At 36.6% G+C, this 16,893-nt stretch overlaps 1 protein-coding gene across 2 annotated transcripts in view; it reads left to right on the top strand.

Annotated features, from left to right (window-relative positions):
• Positions 1–16,893, top strand: part of rnf11b (ring finger protein 11b) — a 160,513-nt gene that overhangs the window by 9,493 nt on the left and 134,127 nt on the right. The gene's annotated exons all lie outside the window — the stretch shown is intronic.

The raw sequence follows: 16,893 nt of genomic DNA, 5'->3' as shown, positions 1-16,893 counted from the left end.
TGTGTGTTTGTGTGTGTATAGTGGCAGCATTTAAGGTAGAATTAGCCTGATTGCATGTATGTATAGTGGCAGCTTTTGAGATGGAACTAATGCGATTTTGTGAGTATAACTTCAGTTTTTAAGGTGGAACTAGCCTAAGTGTGTGTGAACATAGTGGCAGCATTTGAAGTGGAACTAATGTAATACTGTAAATTTAGTGGCAGATTCTAAAGTGGAACTAGCATGATGCTCTGAATTTATAGTGGCAGCTTTTAAGGTGGAACTAGTGTGATTGTGTGAATATATTGGCACATTTAAGATGGAACTAATGTAAAAGTATGAATATAGTGGCGCCTTTCATGGTGAAACTAGTGTAGTAGCAGCTTTTAAGGTGGAACTGTTGTGATTGTGTGTGACTATATAGTGGTATCCTTTTAAGCAACCAAAGAAACAACATTAGGAAACAAATTTAAGTATTTTCCTAATTAAAAAGTATTATACGATAACCACTATATTATTACCATAGTGTAATGTGTAGTTTTAATGTTTTATAGCTATTTTCCTTATAAGAAGCATACAACAAAATCACTTCTAGTGTATGTCAGTAGCTAGCTAAATTTCATGTATCACCTTAAATGGTGCAACAGACATCAGCAGAGGCTGCTTCATTTAAGGTGGAATGGAAAGATCAAATCTAATAAAGTTCAATTTCAGCTCCCAACTACAGAATATTTTGGAGTAGAATTGATTGGACAATAATAATTAATTGCCGCCCCCTTTTTTGAGGACCTACAGTGAAGGTTGCTGAACTTTAGAGCTCCACTGTGATCACTGCATCTCTGTTTGTTTCAAGGGAAAGGGTTACACTCAAAAACATGGGGCTACAGGGTAACAAATTAGGAATGGGATTGGGCCAAAGAGTTGGAGGGGTTTGAGGAGCAGCTGGCTGGAGTTGCTGACTCATCTCTGCAAGCTGGGCCTGAAGATAAGTGTGTATGTTTGTGTTTGTCTGTGTGAGGGGGAGTAGATGTGTGTGTATGTATGTGTGTGTGTAACGCTTTGTTAGAAATGATGGAGATTCCCTGTAGGTTTTCTAGCGGTTCTCCCCTCGTCTCGGCCAGAGCTTCAGCCCATCAGATGGTTTTGGTTCCCGCTGGCGTCCGGCCCGTTCCCTGGCTGTCGGTTTTTTTTTACGGCTGGGCTGCGTCCCGATCCACCCCCTCCACAAAGCTTTCTCCTCTCAGGCTTGTTTATCTTTACCCTCCCCTGCTCCCTGCCGTCTGTCTCAGTCTGTCCATCACTTTCTGTTCTCCACTCGTTTAGCTCTCTATGCACTAACGCTGAAGGCTGTTAACAAGTCTTTCTCACACTGAGATGAAAGAGCACTGATTTATGAAAGCAGTTCAGGATGTGAGGGTTGATTTTATTTTATTGTGCCTCATGATACTGAAGATAGAGAGTGAAGTTTGTGTTAGAAAAGCAATATTCAATATACAGTAATATTCAATATTCACATACAGCTCTGGAAAAAAAAATAAGAGACCCCTTAAAAATGAAGTTCTTTGATTTTACCAAATTGAAAACCTCTGGAATATAATCAAGAGGAAGATGGATGATCACAAACCATCAAACCAAACTGAACTGCTTGAATTTTTGCACTAGGAGTAAATCAGCATAAAGTTATCCAAAAGCAGTGTGTAAGACTGGTGGAGGAGAACATGATGCCAAGATGCATGACAACTGTTTTGTAAAAAAATATTGAATTCTGAACTCTTAAATCTTTATGAATATGAACTTGTTTTCATTATAAATTGCATTATTTGAGGTCTTTTTGTTATTTTAGTTATTTCTCATTTTATGCAAAATAAATGCTCTAAATGACAATGTGTTTTTTTTATTTGGGAGAAATGTTGTCTGTAGTTTATAGAATAAAGCAACAATGTTCATTTTACTCAAACATAAAAAGCAAAATTAGAGAGAAACTGATTCAGAAACTGAAGTGGTTTCTTCTCATATATTTTTTTTCCAGAGCTGTATATAACAGTGTTTCAGTATGTGACTTTTCATAATTTTTATTTATTTAAATTTTTGATCATTTTCGTTCCACTTCACAATTGTAAAAAAATGTATTAACATTGAAAATGTACTATATTTCAGTAATTCAGTTGAAAATGTGAATCTCAAATATTATATAGACGTATTCTGCATTTCTTTTATTGTTGATTATTGATTATGGCTTACAGCCAATGAAAACCCAAAAGTAAGTGTCTCAGAAAATTAGAATATTATATAAGACCAATTAATTGGTACTTTTGTCAGTGTGGACAGTGTGCCAAGTCCTGCTGGAAAATGAAATCCGCAGCAAAGGAAGCTTGAAGAGCTGTAAAATCTTCAAAAGATGCTTCCTTTGCTGCGGATTTCATTTTCCAGCAGGACTTGGCACACTGTCCACACTGACAAAAGTACCAATTAATTGGTCTTATATAATATTCTAATTTTCTGAGACACTTACTTTTGGGTTGTGGACAGTGTGCCAAGTCCTGCTGGAAAATGAAATCCACAGCAAAGGCAGAATACAGAGCTTTAAAATCTTCTGGTAGACACTGTGCTGTCTATGGACTTTATACATTTGTAGCTTTTAAATGATATTATTTTTTTTAGATGTACCTGTATACAGATTTCAATAAAATACATTTTACTGTATATCTTCCTCTTTCGGTATGACCTAAAAATATTATTATGAGTCATTAATAGTCAGTGTCAGTATTTGTAATGGTGGTTTTCTGTGTGTTAGACCTTTAGGCTTTAGTTTCCTGGTTAAAGCTGATTCATGTTCTTGTTGGTGAAAGAGGGATTTGAATGGAGCAGAAATCCTGACAGACTTAACAAAGAATCCATTCATATGAAATCAGCTTACGTGGATCATGTAGTAATGGGCCTATTGTTTCCTGCTGAAACAGCTCCTGAAACAGTCTGAAGTGTCAGATACTTGCACACATGCCAAAAGTCACGGCATGCCAAAAGTTATGTGCCAAGACCTTTGGGAAGCTGTCTATGGTGTATTTCCTGGAGCACATGTGACCCTGTGTATTGAGGAATGTTAAATGCCCACACAATTTTGGAAATCCTTTCTGGCACCCATTAATCAGGCCTTGCCATGAGCACTTTGGCCATTTTTCAGTCTCACTCACTAGATATGACCTCACAACTTATACAGTTATGGGCATCTCCAAGCTGAGTCCCCTGATATAGCACTTCATGCTTAATTTATTTATATACGGCTATTCTCTGGAGCTTTTCATATATGTTTTAGGGCATTTATTTTATTTATTTATTTATTTTTCCCCCTCATACTGATTTTTAAAAAAAGTCTTGTTTAGAGGAGAGCAATATGGCCCTAAAACAATATCACAATATTTTCCAATATTTATGTTTGATAAGGACCTTAAAAAAAGATATATATTTAAGAATACACGATTGCAAAAATGACATTTTTCATTATATCGTACGATATGATCTAGCATACCCCGAACTGAGATATAAAAAAAAAATACAAGAATTTTATCAGATTTGTAACAAGTCAATGATCCAGAATGTCATGATACTATTTAATAATGCACTCCATATATCTCCATATATCCAGGATTAAAGTAAAATAAATGATACTGGACAGATATAATCTGTCTTTAGTAGATATATAATAGGAAATGGGAACAGTGTGATTTTTTTTTTTTTTTTTTTGTGTGTGCTAAAAACAGTAAAAAAAAAAAAATAATAATAATAAAATACAAAAATAAAAAAAAGTAGAACCCTCATGTGAGAATTAAGGGTGGGCGATATGGCCCTAAAACAATATCACAATAATTTCCAATATTTGTTTGATAATGATACTTTTAAAAAAGATATTTTAAGAATACACGACAAACAAAAATACTGTAACAAAATAAAAATTACATTTTATTATTGCATACGATATGATATATGGCACTTCCCTCACTAAGATATTAAAAAATACAATATTTTATGATCCAAGAAGTCAAGGATCCAGAATGTCATGATACTAATAATAATGCTCTCCATATATCTCCATATATCCAGGATTAAAGTAAAATAAATGATACTGGACAGATATAATCTGTCTCTAGTAGATATATAATGGGAAATGAAAACAGTGTGTATTTTTCTTTTGCTAAAAACAGTAAAAAAAGAAGTAGTACCCTGATGTGATAATTAGGAGTGGGTGATACGGCCCTAAAATAATATCACAGTACTTCATGGTATTTTTGCGATAGCTATACTCTTGGCGATATGGCACAAAATAAAATAAAAAAAAAACGAATATTCAATTTTATTATTGCATACTATATATGGCACACACTTAACTGAAATACTACAAAAAATACAAGATTTGTAACAGAAGTCAATGATCAAGAATGTCATAATACGAATAATAATGCACTCCATATATCTCCATATATCCAGGATTAAAGTAAAATAAATGATACTGGACAGATTTAATCTGTCTCTAGTAGATATATAATGGTAAATGAGAACAGTGTTAACTTTTCTTTTTCTAAAAACAGCAAACAAAGTAGAACCCCATACCTCAATGGTTAGAGGTGGGTGATATGGCTCTGAAATATCACAGTACTTCATGGTATTTTTGCTGTAATGATACTCCTGGCAATATGACAAAACATAACATTAAAAAAAAATATTTCAAGAATACCCTACTGCATCAAAATGAAAATTAAATAGTATTATTGCAAACATATAGAATAAATGAGAAATGGGAAATGAGAACAGTGTGATTTGTTTTTCTTTTGATAAAAACAGTAAAAAAGTAGTACCCTGATGTGAAAATTAGGGGTGGGTGATATGGCACCATATTTCAGTGTATAATATTGTTCACCATATTCAAAAATGTTATCAATATTATTGAGTACGATACGATATGGCACACCCCTTGTTTAGTTCCACCCGTTCATTAGATCATTAAAACCACCAAGACTGCTGCTAATGCAGCTCAACACGCTTGGAGGAGAACACTAAGTGCAGTTCCTCACTGATTGGTTTTGGTGTTGGTGTTTGATTATTGGTTAATTACGTCATTTGTTTTTTTAATCAATTTACTAATTCTGCCTTTTTTAGCAGCCAGAATGATTCAGTATCAGGTTCCTCTACATTAACTAGACTGTTTATTTTATATAGGCTGTGTGGGGGTGGGGGGAGTCTCTGACACATTCAGTTAGTTTTAAAATCCCCTTTTTGTAACTATATTCAGATGCTCCTCAGCTCTGCAGTGTGAAGACGGAGCAGTTAGATGTATTACTGTTAGATGCCGTGAGATTGGTGGTGGGTTGATGCTGGCGCTCTGCGTCTAGCCGGTTGCTGACGTGTGGTTAAAGCGCATGCTGTTTATTTAACCTTTTACTTCTCAGATAAAAGAGAGTACGCCTCTCTCTCTCTCTCTCTTTCACTCTCTGTGTTTGTATGTATTGAATTAATGGGCTGCAAAACATGTAGTGGAAGCGTAGAGAAATATAATTGATGAAATAATCTGACAGTGATTAAATACATATTTGTATACTAATACTTTCAGGGGTTAAACTACTAGAAACAACTAGAACCTAATATAAAGTTTAGCAGCAGTGCTAATCTTCATGCTAACATATTATTGTACATATTACCAAAGAGTTAAGTAATACTACCAACACTGGTGGAGTAGATTTAGCAGATGTGGACGTGGAAATAGAACAGGTTATCATTTATTCATTCATTTAATGTGTTTATTTAGCTTTTGTTAATACTAAATAATACTAAGATTTGAAGAGTTTTTTTTCTTTTTCCCTTTTTTCTTTCTTTCTTAATTTTAATGTACCAACTTACCCTCCAGTTAGAAAGTCTTTCTGTCTGTCTTTCTTTCTTTCTGAATTTCTGAATTTTATTGTACAAACTTGCCCTCCAATTAGAAAATTGAGCTTTCTTTCTTTCTTTCTTTCTTTCTTTCTTTCTTTCTTTCTTTCTTAATATTTTACTCTACAAACTTACCCTCCTACTGAAAAAAAAATCTTTCTTTCTTTCTTTATTTCTTTTATTCTTTCTTTCTTAATATTTTACTTTACTAACTTACCCTCCTATTAAAAAAATATTTCTTTCTTTCCTGCTTAGTTGTATTGTACCAACTTGCTCTCTAGTTGGATTTTTTTCTCTCTTTCTATTTTTCTATCTTTATTTCTTTCTTAATTTTAATGTACCAACTTACCCTCCAGTAAGAAAGTTTTTCTGTCTGTCTTTCTTTCTTTCTGAATTTTATTGTACAAACTTGCCCTCCAATTAGAAAATTGAGCTATTTACTTTCTTTCTTTCCTTCTTTCTATCTTTCTTTCTTTTTTTCTATCTTTCTTTTTCTTAATATTTTACTCTACAAATGTACCCTCCTATTGAAAATAAATATTTCTTTCTTTCTTTCTTTCTTTCTTTCTTACTTTCTGTATTTATTTGTGTCTTTCTTTCTTTCTCACCACCTCACTATATACCTATATATGTTTAATTTTTCTGATATTATTAATTGATGTGCTGTCACCCAGCACTACTTGAAAAGTATTTTTCCCTTTAAGAGCAGCACCTGAGGCTTTTTCTGTCCACATCATGCTCTATTCTCCTCGTAGTGGATCAGGTCAGGCTTTGTTCCTGAGTAAACCTCTTCCCACATACTGCCTGCTCATCTCTTACTCACCCTCCCTCTGTATGATCAGAAACAGCAGCCGGGGGCAGTTATGAGGAACTCTTCAGACAGCAGGCTCACTCAGAATTAGCTCCAGGCTTCACCTGAGCAGGTAAAGAGCAGGTAGAGAGCGGGTTCTCCGTGGTTCCGGGTTCTGTGTGGGACTGTGTCGGCTGGCTGAGAGGAGTACCTGAGTCATGCTGTCTGTGGCTCTGCTCCCGGCTAATGTATTAATGCTCATACACAGGAATGTGTGACACACACTCTTCTCCAGAACAGATGTCATCATCACACTCATCTCACTGTGTTTGATGTCATACTGTAATGGGGTGAGGTAACACAGGGTGGTATCAGATATATTACTGCAGAAACTGAATGCTCTCTTACGGAAATTCCCCGTTACCTGAATACAATAATGGGAAGACGGAACATGTACCTGTACTATCCTATAGTAACCTATACTCACTATACTACCCTTTACTACTCTGTTCTACTTTATAATATCATATACTACCCTGCACTCTTTAGTCTACTTTATAACACAATAAACTAAATTATATACTCTCTCCTATACTACTTTACCATGTGCTATCATATACTATTCTATACCACACTAAAATACTCTATACTACCCTGTACTACTCTAGTCTACCTTACACTACTAATATTATACCTATACTACCCTGTACTATTTTACACTATACTACACTATACTACTCTGGTCTACCTTGCTCTACTTCATACTACCCTGTATTATACTATACTATCTTATACTATCCTATAGTCCCTATATCACACTATACTTCCCTGTACTACTCTAGTCTACTTTACACTACTTCATACTACCCTGTATTATACTATACTACCCTGTACTCTCTATATCACAATATATTGTAATACCATGTAGTACTCCTGTATAGGTTCCTATACTCACATATTTCACACTATACTACCCTGCACTACTTTTTACTCCCTGTAATACCCATACTACAATATATTCTCCATAGCCCACTTCTTTACTACTCTGTAATACCATGTAGTACCCTATACTCCTTTACATTTACATACTGACTATACAATGGTATACCTGTATCACTCTGTACTCTCTGTAAACCTTAGTTTCTGTGTGTTGTGTTTGTATTATGTCTTGTTTGTGTCTGTTTTGGAGTTATTAGAACAGGCTGGACGCAGCAGACAAATGGAAGGAGTCTCTGAGATCTGTCAGTGTGTGTAGATGGACTGCCCTGCAGTTTTTGCGGTTGCTTTGTCTGCCCAGGAAAAGGAGAGAGAGGGGGGCGGGGGTGTTGGTGTGGTCTGCCAGCACTGGGATAGAGAGACTGGGTCAGAGAGAGGCAGGGAGAAGTATGAGAGAGTGAGAGAGAGTGCGTTGACACTCTCTCTACTACCCCATATACTACCCTGTACTCCCATACTACCCTGTAATCTCTACTACACTATATTACCATTTAATCCATATTCTAACCTATACTCCATATACTACCCTATGTTCTCTACTTTCAACCTATACTCTCTATATACTAATTTATACTTTTCATGTACAACCCTGTTCTCCCATACTACCCTCTAATCTCTACTACACTATATTACCATTTAATTCATATTCTACCCTATACTCCATATTCTACCATATGCACTCCATATACTACCCTATGCTATCCATATACTACCCTATACTCCATATACTATTTTATGCTCTCATTTACTACCCTATAGTCCACACTCCACTACCTTATGCTCTCCATATATGACCCTGTACTTCATATACTACCCTATACCCTATATTCTACTCTGTACTCCTCATATAACCCTATGCTACTATTTATTATTTCTATTTTACCACACATACTCTAAACCCTCCATATACTACACTACATCCTATGCTAAACTATACTTCATATACTACAGCATACTTTATATTATACCCTGCAATACCATATACAATTTCTGTTCTTCCACAAACTCCCTATAAGCTCCATATACTACACTATACACTATATAACCTGTTTTACCCTGTACTCCATATATAATACCTTATGCTCTCCATATACTACAGTATACTCCATATATTACCCTATGCTCTCCATATATGCCCCTATACTCCCTTATCTACTCTATACTCTATACTCCTCATATTAGGATTACCCTGTAATCCTCATACTACTATAAAGTATCCCAACTCTACCACACACTCCCTATACTCCCCATATACTACACCATACTCCCTATACTCCTAATACTACCCTATACTACCATGCATATGTGATTCTTATTCTATCACAAATCCTCAATACTCTTTACACACTATACTCCATATACTCACTGTTCTACCCTGTACTCCTCATACTACCCTATATTCTATACTACACTCCATATACTACACTATACTCCCTGTTCTCTCTTGTACTCCTCATACTATCCTATAATTTCTTCGACCCTCTACTGACATGTTATCTCTACTCAACCCTATACTCCATATACTACCCTGTACTCTATATACTACATTACTTCTTTGCTAATATATATATATATAATTTCTATTCTACCCTTTACTTAGTGCTGGACGATATGGCCAAAATTTATATCACGATATATTCCTTAAATTTCGGTCGATACGATATAATTTCGATATCGATAAATACTTTGAAGGCCTCAGAAAAAGAATCCCTGCAATCTCTGCAGCTTGCACTGCAAATACACTGTTAAATTATTATTTAACTGTGTATTTGCACTTTTTGTATCAATCTATCTAATGGAAATCTGTACCTACTACTGTATGAAAATGTTTTTTAAGTCTTTGAAACCTCCTTTCACAAAAACTTTAATACTTTAGAAATAAAAGTAGTCAAAATAAATCAATGCTCAATTTTATTTGCATATAGCAAAATAATAACATGACATCCCTGTCAAACATAAGCCTATATAACTATTACCAATAAAAATAACTTTAAATGACAACAGAGGCAGAGCTTCTTATTCATTGTAAACAAATTTAACAGATTAAAACAAAAGTGTTTTAACTAGGATATATAATACAAGAAGCCTTTATATACATAAAAGCAACAAGATTTTCCCGTCAAATAAACAAACCTATAGGATTTTTCAACTATAAATAACTTAGTGACAACATAATCTATTAAAGTGCTTCAGCCAGAATACAAGAGGTATTCAACATGATATCAACGGCAAATAAACAAACCTAAAGGATTCATAAACTTTAAATAACTTAGTTTCAACATAATCTATTAAAGTGCTTCAGTCAGTATAAGGAAAATATTGTATGTAGTGAAGATGCTTGAGGTGGTGGAACAGATTAGATGTATTAACGTTACGCTGCTTGTCGGCTCCACTCACCGGCACAATTTGCAGCAAAGCGGCTGGGCGAGCGGACCCGCGGCTGGGCGAGCGGACCCGCGGCTGAGCGAGCGGAGGCGCGGATGAGCGAGCGGACCCGCGGCTGGGCGAGCGGAGCCGCGGATGAGCGAGCGGAGGCGCGGATGAGCGAGCGGACCCGCGGCTGGGCCAGCGGAGCCGCGGATGAGCGAGCGGACGAGCGAGCGGAGCCGCGGATGAGCGAGCGGACGCGCGAATGGGCGAGCGAAACAGCGGCTGACCGAACCGAGTCTACCCTAGCCTTGGATCCGCTCGTCCCGGCTCCGTTTCGAGACATTTTAGATGCGTAGCGGAGCGGACCTGAACCTAACCTAGCCTAGCCTAGCCTAGCCATTTTAACCTAGCCTAGCCTAGCCTATCTGGCTACGTGCCTGTGTGATTGCGTCATCACGCACTGAGGTAGCACAGCTATGGAGAAGGGTATAGCTGCAGCCTGGAGCACCTCCAAAGGGGAGGAACATACCTCCAAACAGGCAGAGCCTACCTCCAAGTAAGATGGTGCTTGGTGTTACGCGGTATGGTGTTTTTCACAATGTTTTGTGCTTGTAAATAACCCTAAAGGTTAATTAATTAATCTATTTCGTTTATTAAATGTTTGTTTATTTTAAAATGCATTTTCTAAGAGTCTAAAAGCATGTTCTGCACATTGCAGCCACTTTTTATTTATTTAAAACGTTTAAACATTTGCCATGCTGTGAATTTTTAAAATTATAAAATAGTAAAGATCTAAATAATAAAGGCAGTTGTTTATTCGTAGCCAATAATATTATAAATACATACACACTACACGTATTTTATTATATTGACATTTAAGAAATATAAATAATCAATAATTGTTGACTAATATATTTATTGCCATCCATGAGCTTTTTAATCACAGAGGACTTTTTGTGGCATTCGGCAGAGAAATGGAGCTGTGTTAAGTGAGGTCTCCCTGCCTTACGAAGTAGACTTTTATATAATATAATATATTATAATGTGATAGTACATTCTATATAACATTAAATTTGATGTAATAGAATAATAGTAATAATAATCACGGAAGACTTTTATTATGATATTCGCCGGAGCCGTGGTGAGAGCGGTCTCGCGCACAAACGGTGGACTTCCCACTTGGAGGTAAGCCCCTCCCCTTTGGAGCTGTGGACCTCCTATTTGGAGGTAAGCCCCTCCCCTTTGGAGGTGCTCCAGTCTGCAGCAATACATACTTGCAGCTATGGGGGCTGAATGTGTTTGGCTCTGCGGCGAGCTGACGCCAGTAAAAAACGCCTGTCCGTGACAGATTCTGTACATAATACATATCGATATACCACAAAAGTGATATCACCGTTATTAAAACATTTCTTATCGCGATAAATACCGATATCGAATTATTGTCCAGGCCTACCTTTACTCCATATACTGCATTATATACTAAACTGCCTATACTGCCCTGAACTATCCTGTAATACAGTATACTCCTTTTAGTACTCTGCATGCCTCATACTACCCTATAGTGCCTACACCATGTTTTGACTATGTTTGCACTATTTAATGTTCAAATACCAAAGCTCAGCAATACACACTTAGATTTTGAATTGAAATCTTGATTTTTGTAATTTTATTTTATTTTATTTTTTTATAGTAGCAGAGATGCGTGTGTAAGAGCAGCGTGGTGTTGCGTCAGTGTGAGCTGTTTTTTTTTTGTGTCTGGAGGGTCTCTGCACTGTCCTGCTCCATGATTAAGTAATAGGAAGGTGTCAGTTGAGAGAAACTGACTTTGTGGCTGAACGATCATGTTCTTGTCCTCCTCTTCACCTTACCCCCCCTGTACACTGGTGCACACACACACACACACACACACCTGTCCGGGGTTAAGAAGTGCTGAAGTAGCTCTCTGTATGTACGCAGCTGTCAGGCAGCTGTCAGTCGGGGTCAGTCCTCTGTCTCCAGGCGTGTGAGACGCAGCAGCTTTGTTTTCTTCCTCTCCTGCTGGTTTCAGCTCAGCAGAAGCATCACCTAAATCATGCCGTGCGAGGTCAGGTCACACGGCCTGCTGAAACCATGAGTGTAGTGTTACTGACTCATCCATCTCTCTGATGGGGTTGCTCAAGATGTGGTTTGGTGTTTTTGTAGCTGGTATAAATTGAGAATACTAGTTTTCCAGGAAAACACTGCACAGTGGATCCACACCAGCAGAAGACATGTCTCTTTATCCAAACCATCACTGATCATCAGTAAAGTTTACATTTTATTTAAAGAAAATCAAGGGAGCAGAGTGGAGAGACACACAGTCCAAACTGCTCGAGGTCTAGTGTGAAGTTTCCACCCATTAGTGATGGTTTGGGGTTTGGAGAGACATGTCATCTGCTGGTGTTGATCCACTGTGTTTTATTATCAAGTCTAAAGTCTTAAAGCACTTCATGCTTCCCTCTGCTACTGACAACTTTTATGGAGATGCAGTCAGATTTCATTTTCCAGCAGGACTTGGCACACTGCCCACACTGCCAAAAGTATCAATTGGTCTTATATAATATTCTAATTTTCTGAGACGCTGATTTTTGGGTTTTCATTGACTATAAGCCAGGAGCTCCTCCATTTCCACTCGCTGTTGTGTTTTTTAACGTGGATCTCCATGGAAACTGTTGCCTGCCCAAAGTGTAATTACGGTGCGCAGCAGTGGACACATAGCTATTTTATTAAAGGCGAGGAGACAAAACTCAGAGATGTGCGTCTGGACAGGACTAAAATTACCGGAGGAGCACGGAGTTCAGAGAAAAACAGTAGATAATTCAGCCTGTAATTTTCTCAGAGGACGTCTGAGAAAAACACGCACATGATCGTTCTGGACGGTAATAAAATCACAGAGGATAAAATTTCTGAGACACTGATTTTTGTTTTTTCATTGACTATAAGCCATAATCAATAATCAACAATAAAAGAAATAAACGCTTACAATAGATCACTCTGTGTAATACAGTATATAATGAGTTTCTGAAATTACTGAAATAAACTTTTTAATGATATTCTATTTTTTTTATGTACTAGTATGTACTAGTATATATTTTTCACTTGTGAATTAAGTTCATTTAATTGTTGATCTAATCCAGTTTAACTTGTGTAACTAAAATGCTAGTTTTTAAAATCTGGCACTTGCATTTGTCTAAATCTAAATAAAAAGTATAAATAATATAAAATTGGCACCAAGAGCACTGATATATTAGAAGTGGCTTCAGCATTGTCTCTTAAGCATGTTTAGATATCCAGTGGGCCAAAAGTTCTATTTATTTGTCTGCTGTTTTGTTTGCAGCCTCACTATCATACTGTCTGTAGCTTTATCTCAAACTTAGGAATCTGGGCTGCATTCATGCTGCATTACAGGAGTATAGATTGCATCGTTTAGTAGAATTCTTCAAATGCTACTAAGAAATGCAGTTCGTTTCTTAGAAATCAAAGGACACATCTGATGTATTCTTAGAAACCTTCAGTCACCCCACAGCCGGTGTGTGTGTGTGTGTCTCTGTTTGTCTCTGTCTGTCTTTTTTTTGTGTCTATATAGTTATGGGTGGGTGATATGACCATACAGAAATATTAAGATATTTTAGGGTATTTTTGCGATAATTATATTTTTGGCTATATACAACTTTTTTTTTTCTTTTTAAGAATATACTACTGCAACAAAATAAAGTTATTATACCTGAAAAGAGGTAAATATTTCATGAACAGTAACTTAACAAGACCCTGATTTTGTATAAAAAAAAAAAATACATAAAGTTATGTAGCAACACAAATCTACCATAAAACTGAAGTGTAGCAGTTTTTTTGCATGCATGTAAACTAAAAAGAAACATTTAAAAATCAATGCAGTAAATATACTTTTTTTCTAATATTATATATATATTTTTGTCAGAATTTATGGCAATATTATTGTGTACGATATGATATGATACACCTGTCTCTCTGTTTTCTGTCTCTGTCTGCCTGTGTCTGTGTGTCTGTCTGTGTCTCTATGGCTGCGTGTCTGCCTGTGTTTCTCTCTGTCTGCGTGTCTCCCTGTTTGCCTGTGTCTCTGCCTGTGTCTCTGCCTGTGTCTCTGCCTGTGTCTCTGCCTGTGTCTCTGCCTGTGACTCTCTGTCTCTGCCTGTGACTCTCTGTCTCTGCCTGTGACTCTCTGTCTCTGCCTGTGTCTCTCTGTCTCTGCCTGTGTCTCTCTGTGTGCCTGTGTCTCTCGGTCTGCCTGTGTCTCTCCCTGTGTCTCTCCCTGTGTCTCTCCCTATGGCTCTCTGTCTGCCTGTGTCTCTCCCTGTGTCTCTCCCTGTGTCTCTCCCTGTGTCTCTCCCTATGGCTCTCTGTCTGCCTGTGTCTCTGTGACCTACATCTGGAGGATTGTGAGCTGATCTCACCTCTGGGTTTGATCTGATTGCTGGTCTGAGTTTGTGAGTTTGTATGTTGGTTCTGCTCCAGCGACTCGGACGCCTGAGCACACACACCCTCTCTGCAGAGGCCTGCATGTAAACAGTGTGTGTGTGTGTGTGAACAGTGTGTGTTGTGAAGTGTGTGCAGTGTAACACAGTTTGGGAAAATGCTGCTGATATTTAAATTGGAGTTCACAGCTTCACTGCACCGCTCTCAATACTACAATACAAGTGTTGCATCAGTGAGGGCATGAGCTTAGGGCTGGGCGATATTGTTAAAATATTGTATCATGATGTTTAAAGATATTTTAACAATATACAATATTCCTATTTATTGATTCACACAAACAAAAAAAATTAAATAAAAATGCAAAAAAATATAATTAAATTGCCCAGTGCTAGCCTGAGCACTTACACTTTTATAAGTTGTGAGGTGTTATCTTGTGAGTTACGTTTAACACTGTCCAGTGTGCTCATAGCAAGGTGACATAAACTGTGGGAGTTGAAGTGGGAGTTTTTTTTGGATACTTAAGTGTGTTTTCTTTCTTTTTTAGAAGAAAAAAAAGGAAATAACTATAATAAAAACACTGGCAACAAGTTTAACAACAGCAGGAATCTCAGAAATGATCATAAAATACAATAAATAAATAAAAATATTAATTTTGCTTACCTTGATTTTTTCACTGTCCTTATTTAATGAGGAGAGCACATTTATGTAAATATTTGTTGAATTTTTGGTTTTGTTTTATTTGTTTTAATTTTTTTTTAAGATATTTAAAAATATATATATTCCAACTGCAATGTCCGAATATCCTTAATTATCATATGTTCATTACTCTATAATAGTATGATTGCATTATTAAGCTATTGTCATTATGTAAGTGGCCTAAATTGGTCTTAAAAATGAATAGATATTGTGACAGGAACATGTGTGTGTATTTAACATTCCTTAAAACACAGTGATATTAATTACCACCTGCAGTAGACAGTGCAGTGGTAATGATCATTGTAATGATCGTGACCGGTGGCTTCTGGCTAAAACTGTCCATGTAAACAGACATGTGACTTACAGCTTATCTGGACCGGATTAGTTTCTCAGGGGGACGAGTGTCTGAATTTTTTTTTTTACTCTTCTACTCAGTGATAAAACTCCTGCATCCGGACTGTAATAAAAAAAAAACAGGAGGACCAGTGAGTATTTTTTTGGCTTTCTCAGTCACATGACATCACAGCGTTCAGGAGCTCCTCCATTTCCATTCGCTGTTGTTGTTTTTTTAACGTGGATCTCTGTGGAAACGAGCACCCAAAGTGTAATTACGGTGCACGGCAGTGGACAAATAGCTATTTTATTAAACGTGAGGGGACGAAACTCAGAGATGTGGATCCGGACGGGACTAAAATTACCGGAGGAGCACGGAGTTCAGAGAAAAACAGTAGATAAAATTTAGCCTGTAATTTTCTCAGAGGACGTCTGAGAAAAACACGTACATGATCGTTCTGGACAGGAATAAAATCACAGAGGATAAAAAAAAAACCCATAAAAGAGGAAATTACCCCAGAACCCCCTGAAAAGCTAATCCCATCCGTATAGGGCTTTACCCTGTTATTTGATAGTTTTTTTTTTTTCTGCTATCTGATTTTCTGAGTTCATGAACCCAGAATGTTCTGGAGTAATCTGATTATAAATGCATGTAAAGGCACTCAGTGATTAATAGATAGTTAGAAGATCTTGAGATCTTGTATTTGTCTCCTTAATGCAAAAAGCAATCATAGATCATAATGCTCATTTATTTCTTTATTTACTTTATTTATTAACTTTTTATTTGCTTTTCTTCTTTTTTATTTAATCGTGTCACAAACTTCCGGTTTCGTCTTTCATTTCCTCAGCCAGGTTTCAATTGCACAGCACTCTCTAAAGGCTGCTCTCTATACGCTTAATTTCATGTTAAGTTGAACATAACTTAACTAAACTAAAGTCTCGCTCCTGTGGTTCAGCCTGTTTTATAGTCCATGTCTGATGCTATCTTTTTTTTCTGTATAGTGTTAGATTATAAACAAAAAAAGCGGATTATCACTGACTTTATTACTGCAGTTCTTCACCTGTCAGACCTCTAACTCTAATTCTAATTCTAATTCTCTTCTCTGCTGAAACTGAGACTCAGTCCTCAATCATGTTAATCTGAGCTAAAGGCTAAAGCTACTGTTTCCATGTGGGTCAGCCAGACGTCTACAGGTTTACAGTATACATTTACAATATACTAATAATATTATATATTTTTTGCACTGGATTTTGTATCATTTATGGTTATTAGCTGGACCTGAAGAACTTACACAGCAAAAATAAAAGGGAAAAATTGTTTTTTTTGTTTTTTTTTTTAATAT

This window comes from Astyanax mexicanus, chromosome 12, assembly GCF_023375975.1.
Source record: "Astyanax mexicanus isolate ESR-SI-001 chromosome 12, AstMex3_surface, whole genome shotgun sequence".
In the NCBI taxonomy this organism is placed as follows: domain Eukaryota; kingdom Metazoa; phylum Chordata; class Actinopteri; order Characiformes; family Acestrorhamphidae; genus Astyanax; species Astyanax mexicanus.
This window is presented reverse-complemented; position numbering and strand designations above follow the sequence as displayed.